Genomic DNA, 12,516 nt, shown 5'->3' on the forward strand with positions numbered 1-12,516 from the left:
CCTTCAGGACCAGACACCGTTTAGCCATTTTTAGCACGTGTTAGTTAAATGGCTATAACATTTTTATTTGTTGGGTTAACGACGTGATTTTTGCGAAGTTTTTTCCGTAGACAATGCAGGTTTCATTTTTTATAGTTTTTATACACACCTTTTTTGCTATTTTAGAATTTTTATTCATAAAGTTTGAAAAGAATAGTAAAAAAATAAGCTTTTTGACATTTCAGCTATTTTTTTTTGGTAATAACATAGTTTTACCCTAAAATAGACCTTTTATTTGTGATCGTCATTGTCTACCCTAAATTTTTATATATTACATGTCTATATTAGGGTAATTGGGTCAGCGCTAGCGTTACAACAATGATTGGCGGGGCTGAACGTTTTTTTTTGGGGTGGGTATTTTATGTGTATTTATTATTTAATTTTTTTTGCACTTTACTTTACTATTTTTTTTATTACTATGGTCTGTTCCTCAAAGGTCAAAAAAGACCTTTGGGGAACTTTATATATTTTTTTTCTTTCTTTTACACCATGTTTTTCCACTGTAACTGGAGCTGCACAGATGCCCCAGTTACAGGGGAAATCAGCCCTCTCATAGTGACGATTGTCACTAATAGGGCTGTGCTGGGTCTAGTAAGACCCAGCAGCAGCCTGCCACTAACGGCACCCGGCGATCATGTGACCAGTCACATGATCACTGGGAGGAATAGAGACAGCGCCGCTGCTGCTGTCTCTATTCCTGTACACAGCGCGCATTCAGCGCTGTGTACAAGTGATCAGAGAAGACCCTTTTAGCCTTATTCTATTATATACTAAATGCCTAGAAATAATAAGAAACAAATAAAAAATAGAACAACAAAAACGGCAAAAATGACAGACTATTACATCGAGGAAGGAAGTTAACATGGCAGTGAATTAGGAGATTCGCAAGCAGAACAAACCGACCAATCACCAGGAACAGCGGTCACGGAATCAATAATGGAGAAAATGAATGTTTCCGCACTTCATTTCAGCAGGACATCAAAGAGATGGCCTCAGACATAAATAAAAAAAGATCTATTGTATCTAACCTGGGGAACCGTGTCGCAGACCTCAAGGAACATTCAACTATATTGGTGGAAAACAAAAATGCTCTCCTAGGCTACACTTTTAAATTAAAAGGGGAAATAGAACAAAATAGGATAAAAGTGATTGACTTAGAGGACTGTAATCATATAAATAATATAAGACTAAGAGGAATTCCGGAATCTGTAAAGGATGACCAGCTGATGCAATTCCTATGGGAATTCATGGTTGCGGTCAATGTTTTGGTAGCTCTTGAACGGAGCAGTTAGGCTATGTTCACACGGAGTATTTTGGGGGAGGAATATCTGCCTCAAAGTTCCAAACGGAATTTTGAGGCAGATATTCCTCCCCCAAAATACTCCGTGTGAACAGCAATTATCGCACCGTTTTTCGCCCGCGGCCATTGAGCGCCGCGGGCATAAAACACGCTTTCTCCTGCCTCCCATTGAAGTCAATGGGAGGTCGGAGGCGGAAGTGCCCGAAGATAGGGCATGTCGCTTCTTTTTCCCGCGAGGCAGTTTTACTGCTCGCGGGAAAAAGACGCCGACGCCTCCCATTGAAATCAATGGGAGGCGTTCTCGGGCCGTTTCTGCCGAGTTTTGCGACGCGGTTTCCGCGTCAAAAAACTCGGCAAAAGACCCCGTGTGAACATAGCCTTAGGGAGCAGGACAAGTCTCCTTCAATGATGGGCGATCTGGTGACCAAAAGTAATACCACCAGTAAACGTTGATATAGGGAACTAAAAAAGATAATAAGAAAACAAATTTTAAATTAGTTTTAATTACTTTTTTAAATACTATAATATTACAAGTACAACAGTAAAATAGACAGTTATAAACACCAAGTATAGGCATCAATGAAAGAATCCGTCATTACACCACTGTCCCTATGGATAGCGCCACACAGACCGCCTATAGATAGTGACACACAGTCCCCCTGTAGATAGCGTCACAAACAACCCCCCTGTACATAGCCCCACACAAACCCCTGCAGATAGCGCTACACAGACCCCCTGTATACAGCATCACACACACCTTGTAGATAGCAACACAGACACACACCCTGTAGATAGTGTCACACACAGTCACTTGTAGAAAGCATCACACACATCCCCCTGTAGATAGCATCACACAAAGCTCCTGTAGACAGCATCACACACATCCCCCTGTAGATAGCATCACACAAAGCTCCTGTAGACAGCATCACACACAGTACCTGTAGATAGCATCGCACACAGCCGCTCTAGACAGCATCACACAAATCCCCCTATAGATAGCGTCACACACATCCCCCTATAGATAGCATCACACACAGCCCCTGTAGACAGCATCACACACATCGCCCTGTAGATAGCATCACACACAGCCCCTGTAGACAGCATCACACACAGCCCCCTGTAGATAGCATCACACACCGCCCCTGTAGACGGCATCACACACAGCCCCTGTAGACGGCATCACACACATCCCACTGTAGATAGCATCACACACAGTCCCTGTAGACAGCATCACACACATCCCCCTGTAGACAGCATCACACACCGCCCCTGTAGACAGCATCACACACCGCCCCTGTAGATAGTGTGATGGATGGTCAAATTGCTTATGTTCTCTGTATTAAACTACACTATGAATTATCAAGCAGGATGCCGGATTATGAAGATATGTATTCTCCATTTTGTAATGATCTCCTTCTGGTTCTGTTTGAATCACAAGGGAATAAGTTATTACTTTGTGTTCTTTTTCGTGGCCTTCAATACTGGTAGATAGGAGTCTGTCAGAACGCCTAGACCTGAAATAATCATTATATTTCCAATTAATTCTTTATCTCAGTATTTCACACACATATATGAAATCATCACATAGCCTTATGAAAACCTCCTACATTTCTATTGTTTGTAGGCCAGGATTTGCAGGTGTTAGAAAGATCACGTGACCTCAGTGGGAAGGTACCCTATGACGTATTTTCAGTCTACGTGTAAAATGTTATGATTGGTTGTTCCATGAGAGGTAACACCCTGGTTAGAGGGTACGCCCTGAGGGTATATTAACCTATGTATCTTGATAATAAATGAGAATATTGATTGAGACGACAGATTGCTATTGTCTTTATTGATCTCCCGGTGCACTGCTGATACTTCAATTACCATATTTGAATACCACCTGACAAAGCAGAGGGAGCCCATTAGAGCACCCATCCCAAAAGGTGCTACCTGGAAGGGGTTTCTTCGACAGTTATGGTGCCGAACAGCCCGGGACCTCCTAATGAGAATTTTGTGCAAAGTCCACTAATCTGGAAGGACCTGGGGAGTCACTGAAACCAAAACCGCGCGGTAAGTAACAGACTTTATGTTACACCATTTGTTTCAGCCACTCTGTTAAGTCCCTGGAAACGTACTTTGTATATGTAAGTCTCTACAAAGGGGTCCCGTAATAATCAGGTCCTTTGTCAGGATAGTAGTGTGGTTAAATGGATTTACATGGGGGTGTATGTGACAAGTGTGATGAATGTGTGTGTAGTGTGATGTTGAATACATCTGTGAGAAGACATACTTATCAAATTGTTGAAACTGTATGGCTCCCAGCCCAGAAGTAATATCCACTTCATAGAAGACGATATACACTCAGTGCAAGGAGGAGCAATTGTGTCTATATTGAATTTGCACTCAATACCATTACCCAGTACAATAGGGAAAACTTTGAATACTGTATTAGAAAATCATTTATATTTTCCTAAATTCACTGCCAAACAGTGATATTGTGTGTAAGGGTCCATAAACCAGTTGTATGCATTGCCAGACTGGCATAAGGTGGGAATCAGTACAGACTGATTTCTAGCACATGATAATCCGGCATATACACTTTGATGTAAAATAACATCCAAGTAATTAAGTCTGTAGTAGTATAACATCAGACCGCTGGATTGAATACTGTTGTAATATAACATCCTGTATTCAATGAATGACCCTGACACTTATCCCAGGTGCCACCTGTGTCATAGTAGTAATTACAGTGAAGAACATTGGTATTGGCTCAGACCCAAAGCCCCTAAAGAAATCACCAACATACATAACAGGCCCCTAAACTACAACCCACAGAGTGAACGGCTGAGCGGGGAGGATAATATATATATGTTACCAAATATAATTTGCATGTGAAACCATTGCAAAGTGCTAGAGGAAAGAGTTTGGGATATATGCTACATCACAGGCTGTATGAACTGAAAGACACCCCCCCGGCAGCAAGTGTTCTGCATAAGTGAAAGAGACGAAGGGTTTGTAGAAGTTTGAAATGAATGTGACCAACTCCTGCTTGAATCAATGGAAGTTCATGAATGTAGATTGTGTTGAAAGATTTGCTCTTGCAATTTGTGGATTGGCAGCATTTTGTCTGTTCTTGATGTTCAAAACAGTGAGGGATCAGAGGAAAGGATATCCCACTGCTAGAATAGTCTGAAGGAACGACTTTTGATATTGATAGTCTTTCTGAAACTGTAAGATAGATTGTCTGAGATATCTGTCAACAGACTAAGGCCTGTCTGTTTGGAGCTGGGGAGATTTCCGGAGACTACCCTACGCCCTCTGACCATGGGGTCAGAAAATAGTAAGACAAAAATGCGGGACAGCCCTGAGACATGGGTCTCTGCCATCAAAATAGTAAAAAGAGCAAAAGGATCTGAGGCTGTGAAGGATTGTAAAATAATGTTTAAAATGATGGGAGTTGGGTCCTATGGAACGTTAGCAGAATGTGATTGGAAAAGATTTATGACAAATTGTGTTGGATGGTTGAAAGACAATAACATGGTGGAAAAAGGCCAAATGTGGTATCAGGTAGCACAGAGAGTGAGTAACACAGAACATAAGAGTATGGAAGCAAATCATGGAATAATGTATGATTTATATGACCCTTTAAGTGAAAAGCTCCTCACTAATGTGTTAACCCCTTTACAACTGCCAAACAGCGCCACAGCAGCAACTGCGCCATCTCCTTATCCTGAAAATAGCAAGAAAGGCAGCTGCTGGACATGTCCACACTGTGGGCAGCAGAACCCCCTCACTGCAGGATATTGTGTCAGTTGTGGTACGCAGCGCCCCACTAGATTGTTTCCGTTAGTATCAAGTATCCATACACACAGGGGACCAAAACCAGTAGATGTAGACGGGCAACCAGTACCTGGGGCAGTAGGGGAAATCCAGTCACATGAAGCCACTGTGTATCGCCCCTGGAGCCCGGCTGATTTACTAGCTGTATGTGGCACACTCCCAGACCCACGGAAAACACCCAGCGCTTTCCATAGAAAGCTGCGAGCAGTACATCTAGCTTACCGTGCTACATGGTCAGATATGGAGAGCCTGGTAGAAACAAAGTGAGGGGAAGTGCTCAAAAATCAAATTCAAGCTGCTATTACAAATCCCGTACCAGCAAATAAAACCAATGAGCAATCAGGACTAGAATACCTGAACGCTATGCAGCCCTGGGTAGATGCTACTCAACAGGATCGAACTGATAGTTTTATGTCATTTTCCCAAGATGTTAAACAGTCAGTCCCTGATTATGCCACAACTTTACAGCAGCAGTGGTTAGATCACGGGTATGAAGAAGGTGATGCAAAAGACTTGCGCCTACTAAAAATAACTTTTATGTCCGGTCTTAAGCCGGCAGTACAAGAAGCTGCTAAAAGAACCCGTCTCGCCCCGATGCAACAAAAGGGGGGCTATAGAGGAAGAGGCAGGGAACAAAAAGACACTTTGAGAACCCAGAGAAGGGATCTTAGCCAGATTACATGCTGGAATTGTGATAAGAAGGGTCATTATTCAGCCCGATGTCCCTCCCGTCCAGTTGAGCCTCCCAATTCTTTGATTGCTGCATAGGAAACTGGCAACCCTGATGTCTCCCTCTGCCCAGTGCTCCCCCCGACAGGTCCATCATTGATGGTGCCTGTAACTTTACCCACAGGGGAAAATACCTCTTTTCTAGTAGACACAGGGGCAGCCAGAACTGTATTACAAACCAAATATGTACCGGCAGAGTTGCTATCACCACACTATATAGATTGTGAAGGGGTGGAGGGAACATCATTTCAGTTACAGTTAACAAAACCAATGCGACTGAATATACATGATACACAATCAATTGTCTCTCGTGTGTTAGTGTCACCACACACTCCCTACAATTTATTGGGGACAGATGTACTCAGTGCCCTGGGAGCAGCATTGGACTTTTCTTCTGGCACACCTACATTAACCTCTGCCATTCCAGAGTCCCTGCTATGCAAACTCCTTAGTATGGCAAGTATGCCGGACACTGAAAAAGCCCCCAGTACCCCTCCCCTTTGGTTGGCAGACATCCCAGAAAAACTATGGGCACAAGATAAGATGGATGTAGGAGTTTTAAATGTGCCGCCTGTACAAGTAAATTTAAAACCAGACCTGCAGAACCATCCTGTATGTATAAAGCAATATCCTCTGAGTCCACAGCAAGACGCTGCTATAGAAAAGGATATTAACTCCTTACTGGAAAACAATCTCATAGTGCCCATAATCTCGCCTTTCAACACTCCTCTTTACCCAGTAAAGAAAAAGACACTGCCCGGTCAACCTGTACAGTACCGGATGGTACATGACCTACGGGCTGTGAATGCTGTGACAATAATTAATACACCACAAGTGCCTAACCCACATACCCTGCTCAACCAGGTCCCCGGCACTGCAGTCTATTTCACAGTTATAGACTTAGCCAATGCTTTCTTCTCGATCCCGCTGGATAAAGAGTGCCAGCAGTATTTTGCATTTACACATAGGGGAAGACAGTATGCTTGGGTAGTGCTGCCACAGGGTGCCGCAAACTCCCCTGATATCTTCTCACGTACCATGAAAGATATTCTGGACACCTGGCAGCCCCCCAATCAGTCCTCAGTTCTACTACAATATGTAGATGATTTGTTACTTTGTAGTGAGAGTCTGGAGAACAGTGAAACAGATTCTAAATCACTATTAATGTTCTAAGAAGAAGTTGGCTGTAAAGCGAGCAAGCACAAGTTGCAATTATGTGCCAAAACAGTTGTTTTCCTTGGTCACTGTATTTCCCAAGGTATGAAACACTTAACTCCTGACAGGCTGGAAATCATACAGAAACACCCAGTCCCTAGAAACCCTAAACAATTGAGGACTTTCCTGGGTTTAATAGGGTACTGCAGAGCCTGGATCAGGGATGCCTCTGCTATGATGCAACCATTATATGACTGTCTCACCTCTGACCCATTTGTACTGTCACCTGAGGCAATTGACAATTTTCACTCCCTGAAACTGTCCCTGACTACAAGGCCAGCATTGGGACTTCCTGACTACAATAAGCCATTTACTCTGTTCTGCCATGAACAGGCAGGCCATGCCTCTGGAGTATTAGCCCAAGATCATGGAGGCAAGATGCGACCTCTTGCTTATTACTCCCTTGCTCTGGATCCCATTGTACTAGGATCCCCGACATGCATATGCGCTGTCTCAGCAGCAGCAGCTTTAGTTGATAAAGCAACAGATATTGTACTCCAACATGACATTATTGTGCAAGTCCCACACGCAGTGCAAGAAATGATGAACACAGTCAAGACAAAACACTTATCAGTTGCAAGACTTATTAAAATTGAACTTACTCTTCTGTCCCCTAATGTGACTATCAAACGTTGTGTTGTTCTGAATCCAGCTACACTCCTGCCCCTAGATTCTGAACAAAAGGAGGGAGGAGTGGGGGGACAGGGACATGGACACCCCCTTATTTTTCAACTATCCACTGATGATGAACTATTTAACTTTGAACATGAACATGACTGTCAAAGTCTAGTGGATATGGAATCAAACGGCATAAACAGTATATTTGATGTTGCTCTGATTAACCCTTATGCTGAGTATTTTGTAGATGGATCTCGATATTGGAGCGAAGACAAAGGACATTTCCTCACCGGGTATGCAGTGGTCCACAATGGTAAGGCCGTCATACAACAGTCCCTACCCTCCAGCAGCTCAGCTCAGGAGGCAGAACTAAAAGCACTCGCTGAGGCGTGTAAATTGGGTAAGGGACAGCGTGTCAACATATACACTGACTCCAGATATGCCTTTGGAGTTGCACATGACTTTGGGACAATATGGAGAGCCAGAGGGTTCTTGACCTCGGCAGGTAAACCTATAAAGAATGCAAAAGCAGTAGAAGAACTTTTAGAATCACTGCACATGCCAGACCAAGCAGCTATAGTCAAAGTACAGGCCCACACTAATAACAGTGATCTCCTATCAAAAGGGAATGAGGCTGCGGATGCAGCGGCAAAAGACGCTGCTGCTCTCCCTCTGATGATTGTGAAGCCTGTTTTACAACCCATCACAGAGACCCTGTTGCGTGCTTTCCAGGACCAAGCACCCCCTCAAGAGCAAGCAGAGTGGGAGGAGAGAGGTGCAGCAATAGGTCTAGGACAGTTGAGGCATCTTAATTCTAAGGTTTGCCTACCAAGAGCACTGTATCCAATGATGTGTGCCCTAGCCCATGGGAAAACACACTGTTCAAAGGGAGCTATGAGCCAGCTAGTGTTACAGACATGGCATGCTCCAGGTTTTCAAAATGCAGCAGCCAAATATACAGAGGGCTGCATGACAAGTGCACAACACAACCCTGGTAAAACCACCAAAACACCAGCTAAACACACTCCTAAGTCCTACTACCCCTTTCAGCGATTACAGGTGGACTACATACAACTACCTAAGGTGGGAATTTATCAATATGTACTTGTTTGCACTGATTTATTTTCAGGATGGCCAGAAGCTTTTCCAGTGGCTAAAGCAAATGCAGATACCACAGCAAAGAAACTGATAGCTGAGGTAGTGTGCCGCTATGGAGTACCAGAGACAATTGAAAGTGACAGAGGTACTCACTTTACCCAAGAACTATTGAGGAACATATTAAAAAGCCTTGGGATAGAACAAGCATTTCATACTCCCTATCACCCACAAAGCAGTGGTAAGGTAGAAAGACTAAATGGAACTTTGAAATTAAAAATCCAAAAGGCCATGAATGAAACTTCTTTACCGTGGACACAATGTCTACCCCTGGCTTTATACTCTGTAAGAACCACACCAAGAGGGAAGGATAAACTTTCTCCCTATGAAATATTGTTTGGAAATATGCCAAAGACAGGACTGTATTTTCCTCAGCAGTTACAAAAGCATTATGACAATATGACCACATACTTGGCTGCCCTACACAAGCAACTGGAGAGGACACATAAACTAATCCTTTCTTCTATTCCAGATCCAAACTTTCTTTCAGGTACCCACTCACTACAACCTGGAGACTGGGTGGTAACAAAGATACACAACAGGAGCAGTCTGGAACCAAGGTACAGCCAACCAGTAGAAGTACAGCTGGTCACCGCCACATCAGTGAAGCTCCAAGGACGAGCCAATTGGATACATGCAAGCCATTGCAAAAAGGTTATCAGCCCAGATGACGTTGCCTCGATCGATGATGTTGCCCTTGGCAGGGTTGGTGTTGATGTTGCCCCTCGTGGGGACGATGACTCAAGTTCTCAAGGAGGAAGTGGACAATAAATTCATAAAACATCATCAAATTATAACAGCATTAACAAACTTATCTGATTGTTGGATATGCACACACAGTCCTATAAGTTCAAAATCCATGCCATACATGGCTGTGCCCCTTAGTGAGAAAGAACTTCTTAACACTACATGTTGGGATCCCTCAAAGGTAAAGGATAACACAAAAAGGTATACATGGTCTAATACCAGTGTGCCCTTACCCATAGCAGGATGGATGGAGGATCCCTGGTGGCAGGTAAACCTAAGCCTGATACCTGGTAAGGCACTGTTTCTCACACAAAAGGAAAATGGAAAATTGGTCCCTAAAAATGTCACTAAAACACTGACACTAGGTGAGATCCCCATAAAAGGCATAAAGATAAGCTTCAATAAAACCCAACAGACCTCAGATGTATTTAGACCAAGTCTGGTAGAACGGTACATACATAATGGTAGTTGGGAATATGGCCATTTCTTCCCTTCAGGAAGTAAGACTGATTGTAAACGTTATCCAGGGTATATGGAAGAAACAGACTTACAAGGGAATGAAACTATGTATTGTGGATGCACAGGAGTATACCATGGGTCTTTGGGAACAAATTGTCCTTGGTGTGTATTACAGCAGTCTTTTCCCTTAGTTCATTTTGCTCACATGTTAACCCTAGGAAGTATGCAATGGTTTGACCTTCCCCATGATATATATATAGTGTGCGGACATAATGCATATAAATGGATCCCGCAGACTACCACAGGTACCTGTACCCTAGCTAGGTTACAGTCTGCTACCTGGACATGGGACAAGGATGCACTTCCTTATGATAAAGTACCAAAACATATGCTGTACAAAAGGGAGGGGAAGCAAAAAGCCCACCCATTGGTACACTTACATTGGCACACCAAGTTAGGATATGCTCTATCCATCTTTGGAGGACCAATTAGAAATGCACATAACATAGAAAAACTAGCAGAGTTGTTTGACAATATTACCGAATTAATATTTGATGTTTTAAATGTTTCTTCAGTACTTACCCGACAGCTTATTACTGTTACTAACCAACATACACTTGTACTAGATTATTTAACTACAAGTCAAGGGGGTATGTGCCAGAAAGTGGGTCCTGCATGCTGTCATTATATAGATCCCCAAGGGACAGTACAGATTAAACATGATATTGAACAAGCAAAGCAATTAAAGGAGGAATTTAGGAAAGCCAATTCTGAAGAAGATTGGAACCTAGATTGGCCAGACTGGTTGTCATGGCTGAACCCGGCCTCATGGTTCAGAGGCATTGGAGGATGGGCTGCAGGACTCATGCAAGGCGCTTTACATATATTACTCATAATATTGATTATATAAGTTTTTGTTAAATTAGTAGCATGTCTGATACCTATGCTATGTAAGAAGGCTAAGAAAATTGTCTATCATAAGCCGAAACCTTTTAATCAACAATACCCTATGTCACAGGGATTTTATGCACAAGGCCAGAACCTGGTGAATGGGTGAACACCCCACCATGTAACACTAAGTGTGTTCATTTATTAAAGCTTTGCCATTTATATCTTATATACATGTTAGGACTTTTATACAGGGCATGTTGTTATTGTTATCACCATAAAAAAATATTGACAAAGGTAGGGTCCAACAAATCCAAGCAGCTGTGCAGACAAGCAACTACGGGACTTGTCAACGCACTGACGGGACCCTATACCCAAACCTGAACTTGGTGATAGCATTATATTATTAGTAGTGGCCCTATTCAGTATTTTGTTTGAAGTTTATAATCAGATAATTTTTAATCTCTGTATTTTAATATGAGAAAAAGGGGGGTTTGTGATGGATGGTCAAATTGCTTATGTTCTCTGTATTAAACTACACTATGAATTATCAAGCAGGATGCCGGATTATGAAGCTATGTATTCTCCATTTTGTAATGATCTCCTTCTGGTTCTGTTTGAATCACAAGGGAATAAGTTATTACTTTGTGTTCTTTTTCGTGGCCTTCAATACTGGTAGATAGGAGTCTGGCAGAACGCCTAGACCTGAAATAATCATTATATTTCCAATTAATTCTTTATCTCAGTATTTCACACACATATATGAAATCATCACATAGCCTTATGAAAACCTCCTACATTTCTATTGTTTGTAGGCCAGGATTTGCAGGTGTTAGAAAGATCACGTGACCTCAGTGGGAAGGTACCCTATGACGTATTTTCAGTCTACGTGTAAAATGTTATGATTGGTTGTTCCATGAGAGGTAACACCCTGGTTAGAGGGTACGCCCTGAGGGTATATTAACCTATGTATCTTGATAATAAATGAGAATATTGATTGAGACGACAGATTGCTATTGTCTTTATTGATCTCCCGGTGCACTGCTGATACTTCAATTACCATATTTGAATACCACCTGACAAAGCAGAGGGAGCCCATTAGAGCACCCATCCCAAAAGGTGCTACCTGGAAGGGGTTTCTTCGACAATAGCATCACACACCGCCCCTGTAGACGGCATCACACACATCCCCCTGTAGATAGCATCACACACAGTCCCTGTAGACAGCATCACACACATCCCCCTGTAGACAGCATCACACACCACCCCTGTAGATAGCATCACACACCGCCCCTGTAGATAGCATCACACACCGCCCCTGTAGATAGCATCACACACAGCCCCTGTAGACAGCATCACACACAACCCCCTGTAGACAGCATCACACTCATCCCACTATAGACAGCACCATACACAGCCCCTGTAGACAGTATCACACACAACCCCATGTGGATAGCATCACACACAGCCCCTGTAGACAGCATCACACACAGCCCCCTGTAGATAGCGTCACACACAGCCCCCTGTAGACAGCATCACAC

The 12,516-nt window shown here is 43.0% G+C and overlaps 1 long non-coding RNA gene across 1 annotated transcript; it reads left to right on the plus strand.

The window, feature by feature from the left end:
* The first annotated feature begins 3,148 nt into the window (after positions 1-3,148).
* Positions 3,149-11,976, plus strand: LOC142759621 (uncharacterized). The gene is made up of 2 exons (XR_012883160.1): positions 3,149-3,394; positions 9,354-11,976. It is a non-coding gene; the product is annotated as an uncharacterized LOC142759621 (long non-coding RNA).
* Positions 11,977-12,516: the final 540 nt, after the last annotated feature.

The sequence above is a fragment of the Rhinoderma darwinii genome, chromosome 4 (genome assembly GCF_050947455.1).
Source record: "Rhinoderma darwinii isolate aRhiDar2 chromosome 4, aRhiDar2.hap1, whole genome shotgun sequence".
NCBI classification, from domain to species: Eukaryota; Metazoa; Chordata; class Amphibia; order Anura; family Rhinodermatidae; genus Rhinoderma; species Rhinoderma darwinii.